We start from the raw sequence: 12,270 nt of genomic DNA, 5'->3' as shown, positions 1-12,270 counted from the left end.
GCAATGTGTAGGGTGGGTGCCTGTTCCCCGTGCTCCAGTCTGGGACTTCCAGGGATTCCATTTAATCTGGTTTATGCAATTGGGTGTGTCTCACTCTGGAGAGTGTGCAGAGAGAGGCCTGGTGAGGTTCTGTCAGCGTGGTCTCAGCTAGTGAAAGGCTGAGGGGCAACAAGGCTATGCAATAGCCTGAAGTTTGGGGGACCTAGCGATGCCTAGAGAACAAGGGTTGCACGGCCAGCATCTGGAGGACTACTGGGCCACAGGGACGAGCAAGCGAGAATCATTCTCATAGCCCCATTCGGGCCAAAGAGAGGTTGGTTTATCTCTCCTAAAATCGATGTTGATTTCCGACCCGTGGATCCTTCTGGAAATCCCGGACCTTCTCAAACAGGGTCCTGTTTGCCATGCAGACGTCAGAGGATTAAATCTGATGGCCTGGAATTTGAAAGGGCGCTATTGATCAACAAAGAGGTTTTCCGAGTCGGTAGTGTCCACCTTACTAAAAAGCAAAAAAGAAGTTACCAGATCCATTTACGCTAGAGTCTGGAGAAAACACCTTGAATTCCTAGTGATTAGTTCAGGGTCTGTCCCTTCAGAAACATCTATTCTCCATATTCTGGAGTTTTTGCAGAGGGGGTTCTCTGGAGGGTTAGCAAAGAGTACCCTTAAGGTCCAGGTTTCTGTGCTTTCTGCCCTTTTCCATAAAAATTTTGCTTCCAACTCTTGGGTAATAAGATTTTTTAAAGCAATAGACAGAATATTACCAGTAAAATCTCCTAGTTTTGCTCCATGGGATTTGAATTTGCTGTTAAATTCTTTAACCCGTGAACCCTTTGAGCCATTATCCTCCTGTTCAGAAAAACCTCTCGTTCAAGCTGGTTCTGTTGGTAGCCCTTACTTCGGCCAGAAGAGTAAGCGAAATACAGGCCTTGTCGATTAACCCTGCTTTTATGTCCATCGCTGAGGATAGAGTAGTTCTGAGACCAGATCCGGCCTTTTTACCAAAAGTCCCATCCAGAGTTAATAGGCTTCAGGAAATTGTGCTGCCTACCATTTTTTGCTGAACCTAAGAATTAGGAGGAGAGTAGATTACACTGCCTGGATATCAAAAGATCCCTTTTAACGTAGCTTGAAGTAACAAGGGAGTGGAGGAATTCCACTTCTCTTTGTCCTTTTTTCAGGAAAGTGCAGAGGGAAGACAGCCTCTAGGAGTTCTTTGGCTAGGTGGATACGGTCTGTTATATCTCTTGCCTACACGTTTTCTGGTAATCCTCCTCCTAATCACAATCAGGGCACATTCTACTAGATCTGTCTCTACCTCCTGGGCAGAAAGATCTAATGTCTCAATTAAGCAGATTTGCAGAGCTGCCACGTGGTCCTCTCCTTTCACTTTCTATAGACACTATCGTCTTCAGCTAAATTCCTCCTCTGATCTCCTGTTTGGTACTAGGGTTCTTCAGGCGGTGTCCCACCCATAAGGAAGGGTGTTCTCTGTAATCTCTCCGTGGTGCGGTCGTGGGGGAAGGGAAAAATGATGATTACTTACCAGTAATCAGATTTTCCAGACCCCATGACAGCACCCTTCCTTATTCCCTCCCTTGGGGTTTTCCTAGTTTCTTCTTGTGCACTGGGTGTAGCAGTAAAAAAAAAAAAAAAAAGATAGAGAGATAAAAAGAGTATTTTACATGTAGATATTATGCGTGTTGGATAAACTAACTTGGGTCGGAGTCTCTTTCATGCTCTGTAAACCACTGAGGTGGGAGAGGGGCTCCTCCCTTTTATTTATGCAGGTTTGCTGTCCCTGGGGGCGGATCCCCTCTCTCTGTGGTGCTGTTGTGGGGTCTGGAAATCATAATTTTCATGTACACTATCATACAGTATAACATATGTCAGTATTCACCACCATCTGGTTTTCCATACAAATTAGTTTCAATCAACTTAACTGTTGATTTGGAAGACAGAAAATGTTTATTTTAATTGTAGAAGTTGGAACGTATAATGTATAGTCTGCCAGGTTGTCAACACTGGATTGAACTATTTGATGACTAAGCGTTCAACATTGTGAACTGGATTGACTAACATTCAGTGATTGATTTCCACCAAGCTTACCGTAATTGTGCTTATTTGTCCGACAAATCCATTATTTCCATTATCCATTAGTAGATTGCCATTTTATCATTTGTGGTCTGCCAGGTTGTTCATACTGAAAGGAAGTCCATACTGACTAAGCCTGCCATGCTGATGATTACATTTCATGGCTAGTTAATTTGTGTTCAAATGTTTATGGAGCAAGTATTACATCCACATATTTAATATTTACATACTGATTATCAATGAATGCATTAGATATATCATGTAACTACATGACTGTAACAGTTTACATGGTTTGGAATAACTGAGGAATAGGGAGAGAGAAAAATAGAGTATCAGTACTAGGTGTGTACTAGGACAAAGCATTTTGATGGTGGTAAAATAGCAAGGAAGAAATAGTAATCCTTTGAGTTTCTAACTAGTTAGTTTACTTTGTCAATTCACTGCTGTATTGTTGGCAAGTTTGTGGTTGGGGTGTTTTGGCTGTGATAATAAAGTGTGCTGCTATATAAAGGGAAAATTCAAAGTGGGTGGAGCAGGTGGAGTAACAAATCTTGGCTCTCTTCCATCAAACCCCATAGGGTATGTCCACACGTTCAGGTTTCCTGATGTAGTTTTGGAAGCCCAAAGTGGATCATTAAAAGAGAGAAAGTATATAGGACAGATATACTTTTTTGTTTTATTCACTCCTGGTTTTGGCTTCAGAAACTGCTCCGGGAAACCTGAACTTGTGGTAAGTCAGTTATATTAGAATGTGCCAGATAAATTGACTGTATAAGTCAGCTGCTTAAAACAATAACTTTCAACATTTGCTTTATTGCAGTTTTTCTTAGCTTTTTTTTTTTTTTTTTACAGAATACCACAATCCTTTCACTAATCAGATTGCATAAGGTAGAATTAGTGCCTACAGTCTAAGCAGTAATAACTCTTGAGAATTGTTAAGCATTCTGGAAGTTGTGGCTTGGATTCCAGAAATTGCTAATGCACGGATTAAAATTGAACAATAATTATACCAAAGGACTTTTTATGATAGTTTATAATTATTCAGCCTAGCTAGGGCTGGTGAAATTGAGTCAAACAAAACAATAATGCAAACCAGAGATGCTGTCAAAATTTTAAAGATCACAGAGGTAATGGTAGCATATAATATTGCCATCATCTTATAGTAATATTAATTTCACTCATACAATATCATTATTGTTAATATTTTCTAAACACAATAAAAAACAAAAGGTCTGAGAAACAGGAAAAATAAATAATAATGAATGAAATGTTGTTAAACGAGATATAGTGGGGAATATACACTAAGACTGGAATTACTAACACCAGTCTTAGTATAATGTTGTTGGCACAAAAGGCACCAAGTTTATGGACAATTAATTGGACACATCTCCAGGCACTCTATGCACCAGAAATTCAAATACACCCCCACTATTATCTGCCCTAATTATGAACTATTATATATGACACATTCAGTCATAAATGACTTTAAATCTGTCCGGCTGCGGGAGACAACGCCTTCTCCCGCTAAGCCCATCCACTTTTCTCGCCACTTTTGAATAGTGATGAGTAGTGTTAAGCGAATCGAAGTATCAGGAATAATTTGATTTGCCATGAAGCTGAATTTCCTTGTGCGTCGTGGTAACTAATCAATTTTCCCTGAAATGGCGATTAAAAAAAACATACTCACCGCATTAATTTGCACATGAAGAGACCGCCACAGCTATCTTAATTGAAGATCCCAAGCAAAATCTTGTGTGCAGTGATGGCCAGTGTGATGATGTCATCAGGCACCGTGCGAGATTTCACACAGTGTCTTCAATCAAGATGGCCATAGTAGCCTCTTCACGATTTTTTTACTGGATTAACCCCTGGAAGCCCTCACTATTATTCTCGAGTGCTGCGATCAGTGATGAACATGGCATCTGAAGAGTTCAATGATGGCAGGGGCGGCGAGATCGCCATTTCCCGTCATTGCGCATGCTACAGTACTTACATAGAAATGCACCTCGTGACAAAGTAACTCTTTGTGAAATTCAGCGAAGCAGCCAAATCAAATTTTTTATAACTTTGCTGAACCCTGGTGATGAGGAAGTGAAAAATTACAAATTATCATTGGCCTAAAAAATTTCATAAATCTCACTAAATGTGTGAAAAACACAATACACTTTGTAATAGGGAACAGTGGTCAACTTTCCTAACTGGTGTTCTATTTTGTTCTTCTTATATACTGTATGTATGTCAGGATGGTCTGCATGCCAAAAATTTGAATTACTTAACTGTAGAAATTTTATTCACTCAGATATTCTTACATAGCAAGAAGTTTGCTGTTGAAGCAGTCACACACACTGTATTGCAAAAAAAACAATCTCAGTCTATGTTATTATGATTAATGTTGAGCGAAGCAAAGCATTCAAAGCGGAATTCAGTCCAAAGTTTGGGATAACTTTTATTTCCAACAAATCCGAATATCCTTGCACTTCATGGTAACAAATATTTTTTTTTCTAAAATGGCGGCTGCACCTGTTACAAAGTGAAAGTAAGAAGCCTGGGAACGCAAGATCATACATAATGCCGTACAGCCAGCCAATCTGCAGATAGCCATCCCCTGTGATGTCATAGTCCTATAAAACCCTCATCCACCATGGTCGCCGCCATTATCCTCGTAGCTGAGCATAGGGAGAGACACAGCAAGTGTCATTTACTCTAAAAAAAAACTTGTGTAAAATTGGTGGTGCTACATTATTGGTCCATAGATTTACACTACACACAAAAAGTTAGGGATCATTGACTTTCGGGTGAAATTTATGAAAAATGTAAAAAGTTCACACTATAGTAATACTATATAATGAAAGTAGGGTATTAAGTAGAAGCATGTAAAGCTGATTTCCTCGTCGCAAACAATTTATTGAAACAAAAGCCAACAACAGTGGTGGGTATATCCCCCACAAAAAATGTAAATGTCAAACTCACAATAACTTGTCCTGTGGCCTTGAGCATCAATTAGAGCTTGGCATTGATGTCTCATGCTCTTCACAAGTCAATTTATTGTCTGCTGAGGCATGGCATCCCACTTTTCTTAAAGGGCGGCCCTCAGGTCATTGAAGTAGTGGGGTACAGAGTTACGAGCCGCTACATGGCGACTCAGCTGATCCCATAGAATTTAAATGGAATTCAGGTCTGGAGAAAGTGCAGGACACTCCATTTGAGGTACCCCAGTCTCCAGCAGTCATTCCGTAATGATGCAACCTCGATGAGCTGACACATTGTCGTCCATGAAGGTGAAATTAGGCCTGTGTTATTCATGCAGAGGCACAATGACTGAACATCGTTGGCGGCCATCATTTCTGCTCAGAGTGAATCGACTTTCATCAGTGAACAGCACTGAGGGACACTGATCTCTCGCCCAGCATAGATACTCCCTGGCCCATGCAAAACAATTACGCCTGTGGTCAGGTAGACTTGCAGGTTTCCTTGCACACAGACCGTGCTGATTTAAGTGGTTTTGAATGGTCAAAAGACTGTTGCAACCTGCTGATGACACTCTATGTAGTGGAGAGCTAGTGTGACATAAGCTTTCTGTGTTTAGCACATAAAGAACAGCATCAGTAGTAAATAAAAAACAACGAATATCCCATCACTCTTCCCAATAACTGGACGATACACAGTATCAGGAGCAGAACCCTGTTTAATGCCACATACCCTGCTTTTATCAACTCTCCCATGCAAGGGACACACAGAAAATTATACATTTGGTTACAGACCACACATCCCCTCCGCCCAGCCTGATAAGTAATCCAATCAACAGTACAGTTGAAACATACATTGTAGCCATTGTGTTTCTACCTAACAACTAGACGAATGCTTAGCAGGTCACTGATTACTTTTTGTCTTACAAGCAATGAACCATAGGGAATTGAACATAATACTGCAACAATACACGTTATGGACAGCCAAAATTAAAGGGCTTCTGTCACCCCACAAAAGTCTTTTTTTTTTTTTTTGGATAGTTACATTACTTATAGCGCGATATAGGAGAATATAATCTTGTCACTTACTTTGATGTGGCCGTTTCTTTAGAAAACAAAGTTTTATAATATGTAAATCCGGTCTCTACCAGCAAGTAGGGCGTCTACTTGCTGGTAGCCGCAGCAGAAAACCGCCCCCTCGCCGTGTTGATTGACATGGCCAGCCGTGATCTCCTCCTCCGGCCGGCCCTGTCAGTATTTCAAAAATCGCGCACCTCTGTTCATTCGGCGCAGGCGCTCTGAGATGAGGAGGCTTGTCTCCTCAGAACTCCCTCAGTGCGCCTGCGCCGATGACGTCTTCTCTTTCGGTGATGTCATCGGCGCAGGCGCACTGAGGGAGTTCTGAGGAGACGAGCCTCCTCATCTCAGAGCGCCTGCGCCGAATGAACAGAGGCGCGCGATTTTTGAAATACTGACAGGGCCGGCCGGAGGAGGAGATCACGGCTGGCCCTGTAAATCAACACGGCGAGGGGGCGGTTTTCTGCTGCGGCTACCAGCAAGTAGACGCCCTACTTGCTGGTAGAGACCGGATTTACATATTATAAAACTTTGTTTTCTAAAGAAACGGCCACATCAAAGTAAGTGACAAGATTATATTCTCCTATATCGCGCTATAAGTAATGTAACTATCCCCCCCCCAAAAAAAATGACTTTTGTGGGGTGACAGAAGCCCTTTAAGGAGGGTGGATAGTAACCACATGCAATCTGCTACACTCTAATCTCAGTGGCCACTTTTGTCTGAGAACATCCTGCTTGAAGCCTTGCAGTGGCGAGGTACTGATCAAGTGTTAGGTGTCGTCTTGGTCTCATGATGTCAAAATGTCAACAGCAGGAGGAGGAGGACTATTTAAATACCAATTCTAATTGAACCAGGAAATTTATTGGGTGATTCATAATTCAAACACCTGTTGTGAATTTTGGTTTCAAGCTCCTTGTTAGAGAACAGCAAATTGGGCAAAAAGTATTAAAACATTGAACAGCTGGACATGTGCATTCAAAAGTTTAGATTAAGTTCACCTGTAAAGGTTAGAGCGCCATTTAGGTTCATCTTGAAATTTCACCCACAAGCCAAATATCCCTAACTTTAAACACTATGGCAGTTGTGGAAAAGTACCAACATTTGTGTAGCCCCGTTTGGATTTACAGTGACATAAAATTAATGTCACTTTCAAATTGATAATAATCAGGGTACTTTCACATAAACGGCAGGGGAGTCTGCCAGGCTGATCCCGCCGGTGAACAGCCTGTCGGATCTGTTCCGGCAGCAGCGCAGACTAAAAATACTGCATGTCATAGTTTTAGTCTGGCTGCCTCTTGCCATGTGCTTCCGCCGAAACTTCGACTCCACCCCATTATAGTCAATTGGGACGGAGTGGCAGTCAGGGGCAGAGGCGTACATAGGAATCACTGGGCCCCATAGCAAAAATCTGAATTGGGCCCCTTAACCCCGCCCACTACCCACCATGGCCCCTCCCACTTCCTGACTTTGCTCCTCCCATGCCACACCCCCATTAAATAAATTTATACATGACCTACAGAAACTGTTAGGGGTTTCCTGGGGGTGACCTGTCACATGGGATATCTGCTGCAGCCTGCAGATCTCCTTATTTGGGGTGCCATGTTAGGCTACTTTCACACTTGCGTTCGGGTCTCCGCTTGTGAGTTCCGTTTGAAGGTTCTCACAAGCGGCACCGAACGGATCCGTCCAGCCCTAATGCATTCTGAGTGGATGCGGATCCGCTCAGAATGCATCAGTATGGCTCCATCTGTCCTCCGCTCCACTCAGCAGGCGGACACCTGAACGCTGCTTGCAGCATTCGGGTGTCTGCCTGGCCGTGCGGAGGCAAACGGATCCGTCCAGAGTTACAATGTAAGTCAATGGGGACGGATCCGTTTGAAGTTGACACAGTATGGCTCAATTTTCAAACGGATCCGTCCCCCATTGACTTTCAATGTAAAGTCAAAACGGATCCGTTTGCACTATCATGAACAAAAAAACAATATGTTTTTTTTTTTTGTTCATGTTAATGCAAACGGATCCGTTCTGAACGGATCTAAGCGTTTGCATTATAGGTGCGGATCCGTCTGTGCAGACACCAGACGGATCCGCTCTGAACGCAAGTGTGAAAGTAGCCTTAAAGGGAATCTGTCACTAGCAATTTACCCCCAATTTTTTTTTCGTGAATCCATGTTTAACAGAGTACCTGTTTTCCATCTGTCTTGTTCTTTTGATTGCGAGTCTTGTAATTTCTTCAAAAAATCGATTCTTATGATATGTAAATGACGCTGTAAGGAGCCCAGAGGGGCGTTATTCTTTCTCCACGGTGCCCAGGAACGCCCCTCTGAAGTGCCGTGCCCGGCTAAGTTTGAAAACTAATAACGCCTCCAAGTTCATCTAAATCGCCTCCCAGAGGCACGGCTAAGTGCCGCTCTGCGGCAAACACCCCGATCCTCCTCTCGCCGGCATCCCAAATCCCGCGCAGGCGTAGTGCCGTCAGTCATCTTATCATAGCGCAGGCAATCGCCGGCACTGCGCCTGCGCGGGATTTGGGATGCCAGCGAGAGGAGGATCGGATTTGGGAGGCGATTTAGATGAACTTGGAGGCGTTATTAGTTTTCAAATTTAGCCGGGCACGGCACTTCAGAGGGGCGTTCCTGGGCACCGTGGAGAAAGAATAATGCCCCTCTGGGCTCCTTACAGCGTCATTTACATATCATAAGAATCGATTTTTTGAAGAAATGACAAGACACAGAATAAAAAGAACAAGACAGATGGAAAAAAGGTACTCATGGATCCATGTTTAATAAAGTACCTTTTTTCCATCTGTGTTCTTCTTTTCCATGTCAGTCTTGTCCTTTCTTCTAAAAATCGATTCTTAGGATAAGCAAATGACGCTGTAAGGACTGGAGCCCAGAGGGGCGGTTTTCTTTCTCCACGGTGCCCCTCTGAAGTGCCGTGCCCGCCTAAATATGAAAACTCTAACGCCTTTATGTTTAGCTGAATCGCCTCCCAGAGGCGCGGCTAAGTCCTCAACACCGCGGTCTGCAAACACCCGATCCTCCTCTCGTCGGCGTCCCAAATCCCGCGCAGGCGCAGTGCCGGCGATTGCCTGCGCCTGCGCTCTGATAATACGGCTGAGGGCAACAGCTTCAACATCGTCACTGGGCTCGGCGCATGCCCAGTGACGATGTTGAAGCTGTTGCCCTCAGCCGTATTATCAGAGCGCAGGCGCAGGCAATCGCCGGCACTGCGCCTGCGCGGGATTTGGGACGCCGACGAGAGGAGGATCGGGTGTTTGCAGACCGCGGCGCTGAGGAGGGGGGCGGGTGTCTAGGGCCTTAGCCGCGCCTCTGGGAGGCGATTCAGCTAAACATGGGGGGGGCCCTGGGGAGAAAAGCAGCCGCATAGCCGGCTACAGGTCATGAGTGGGCGGGGCCTTATCTGCGCTACGGGCCCCCCAGTGCCGCGGGCCCCATAGCAGTGGCGTGGTCTGCCTCTATGGGCGGTACGCCACTGGTCAGGGGGCACACGTGGACTAGCGGCAGGACAGATCCGACAGGCTGTTCACCCACCAGAATAGCCTGCTGGACTCTCCTGCCGCTAGTTTGAAACTAGCCTATTATTGTAGCTGTGGAAAAATAAATACCAGCTTCTCATTCAAAGTCTCTCAGTATTCATTAACCTATTCCACAGAGCCTCGCAAATACAGTGCAAATGAGCAGGATATATATCACAACATATATTTAAAAAACAGTTAAACAGTATTAAACAGTGCAAGTAACCCTTACAAGGGAAATAAAGTTAGAAGTTTATAACTTTGCATAGGGGAAACAGGCAAATGTCCAAACATCAAAGTACTCCTGCTCCAGGGAACTACAAGTCATATGCTATATTCAATACAAAATATAATGATATGCTATATGAACAGGGGTGCATGTACATAGAAATCATTGGACCCCATAGCAAGACTCTGGATTGGGCTTCCATGCCCCATCCCTAACCCCTCCTACTACCTGTTCCTGGTCCCTCCTACTGCTCCATAAACTGAGCCTGCTGCTTATAATATATAGGGGGCCATACCCCCATGAACTGTGCCTGGTTGCCTGCTTGCTACTATATAATTTTTCATATCCCACCCCTTATAAACTGTGCCTGTTTCTGCGTTTAATATACAGTGTGTTGTACACCCCCATGAACTATGCCTGTTGCTGTATATAATATTTAGTGTGTCGTATCCCCCCATGAACTATGTCTGTTGCTACATATAATATATAGTGTTCCATACCCCCCGGAATATACCTGTTGCGGCATATAATATATAGTGTGCCATACTCCCCCCCCCCCCCCCACCATCATGAACTGTACCTGGCTGCCTGCTTATTGTATACTGTGCCATAACCCCCCTGCAAAAAAATAATATATATATATATATATATATATAAAAAATAAAAAACGGTGCCTACGGCATATATTGTATACTGTAGTGTAGCATAGCCCCCTGATGAACTGTTTCTGCAGTTGGGTTTTATATAGTGTTCACACTGACAAAGAACTGTGCCTGTTGCGCTCTCTCTCTCTCTATATATATATGTATATATGTATATACAGTACAGACCAAAAGTTTGGACACACCTTCTCATTGAAAGAGTTTTCTTTATTTTCATGACTATGAAAATTGTAGATTCACACTGAAGGCATCAAAACTATGAATTAACACATGTGGAATTATATACATAACAAAAAAGTGTGAAACAACTGAAAATATGTCATATTCTAGGTTCTTCAAAGTAGCCACCTTTTGCTTTGATTACCGCTTTGCACACGCTTGGCATTCTCTTGATGAGTAATGAGAAGGTGTGTCCAAACTTTTGGTCTGTACTGTATATATATATATATATATATATATATATATATATTCAACCCCCACTGAAATTGAGTGTTTTGGCCAGTTTGACATTGATTTTGATCATTTCAGTCATCTTGTTTACAATTAAATCAAAGAGGCACTTGTAAGTCAGACAAATATCACATAACATTTATAATGAAATAACCACAAATGTCTTTTCTGTGCTCATATCATTATCAGTTTTATTCAACCCCCAAGTGACATTCAATCTTAGTACTTAGTACAACATCCTTTTCCAGTTATAACAGCTTTTAAACGTGAAGCATAGCTTGACACAAGTGTCTTGCAGCGATCTACGGGTATCTTCGCCCATTCTTCATGGGCCAAAGCCTCCAGTTCAGTCACATTCTTAGGCTTGCGCGCTGCAACTGCTTTCTTTAAGTCCCACCAGAGGTTCTCAATCGGATTTAAGTCTGGTGACTGCGATGGCCACTTCAAAATGTTCCAGCCTTTATTCTGCAACCATGCTCTAGTGGACTTGGAGGTATGCTTGGGATCATTGTCCTGTTGAAAGGTCCAACGTCTCCCAAGCCTCAGGTTTGTAATGGACTGCATCACATTTTCATCCAATATCTCCTGGTACTGAAGAGAATTCATGGTACCTTGCACACGCTGAAGCTTCCCTGTACCTGTAGAAGCAAAACAGCCCCAAAGCATGATTAACCCCCCCGCCATGCTTCACAGTAGGCAAGGTGTTCTTTTCTTCATAGGCCTTGTTCTTCCTCCTCCAAACATAGCGTTGATCCATAGGCCCAAACAGTTCTAATTTTGTTTCATCAGTCCACAGAACACTATCCCAAAACTTTTGTGGTTTGTCTACATGACTTTTGGCATACTGCAGTCGACTCTTCTTATTCTTTGGAGACAGCAAGGGGGTGCGCCTGGGAGTTCTGGCATGGAGGCCTTATTACGCAGTGTGCGCCTTATTGTCTGAGCTGAAACTTCAGTACCCACATCTGACAAATCTCTTTTCAGTTCCTCAGCAGTGACACGGGGACTTTTCTCCACTTTGCGCTTCAGGTAGCGCACAGCAGTCGAAGTCAGCATCTTCTTTCTGCCACAACCAGGTAGCGTTTCAACAGTGCCCTTTGCCTTGAATTTGCGAATGATGCTTCCTATGGTGTCTCTTGGTATGTTTTACATCTTTGCAATCTTCTTATAGCCATTGCTCTTCCTGTGAAGAGAAATCACCTTTTCTCTTGTCTTCCTGGACCATTCCCTTGACTTCACCATGTTTGTAAACA

At 43.4% G+C, this 12,270-nt stretch overlaps 1 protein-coding gene across 3 annotated transcripts in view; it reads left to right on the top strand.

Annotated features, from left to right (window-relative positions):
- Positions 1-12,270, top strand: part of LOC122928036 (solute carrier family 23 member 2-like) — a 368,046-nt gene that overhangs the window by 117,301 nt on the left and 238,475 nt on the right. The window lies entirely within an intron of this gene.

The sequence above is a fragment of the Bufo gargarizans genome, chromosome 2 (genome assembly GCF_014858855.1).
Source record: "Bufo gargarizans isolate SCDJY-AF-19 chromosome 2, ASM1485885v1, whole genome shotgun sequence".
Classification (NCBI taxonomy): Eukaryota; Metazoa; Chordata; class Amphibia; order Anura; family Bufonidae; genus Bufo; species Bufo gargarizans.
The sequence above is the reverse complement of the archived record's forward strand: the minus strand, read 5'-3'. Positions and strand labels throughout refer to the sequence as shown.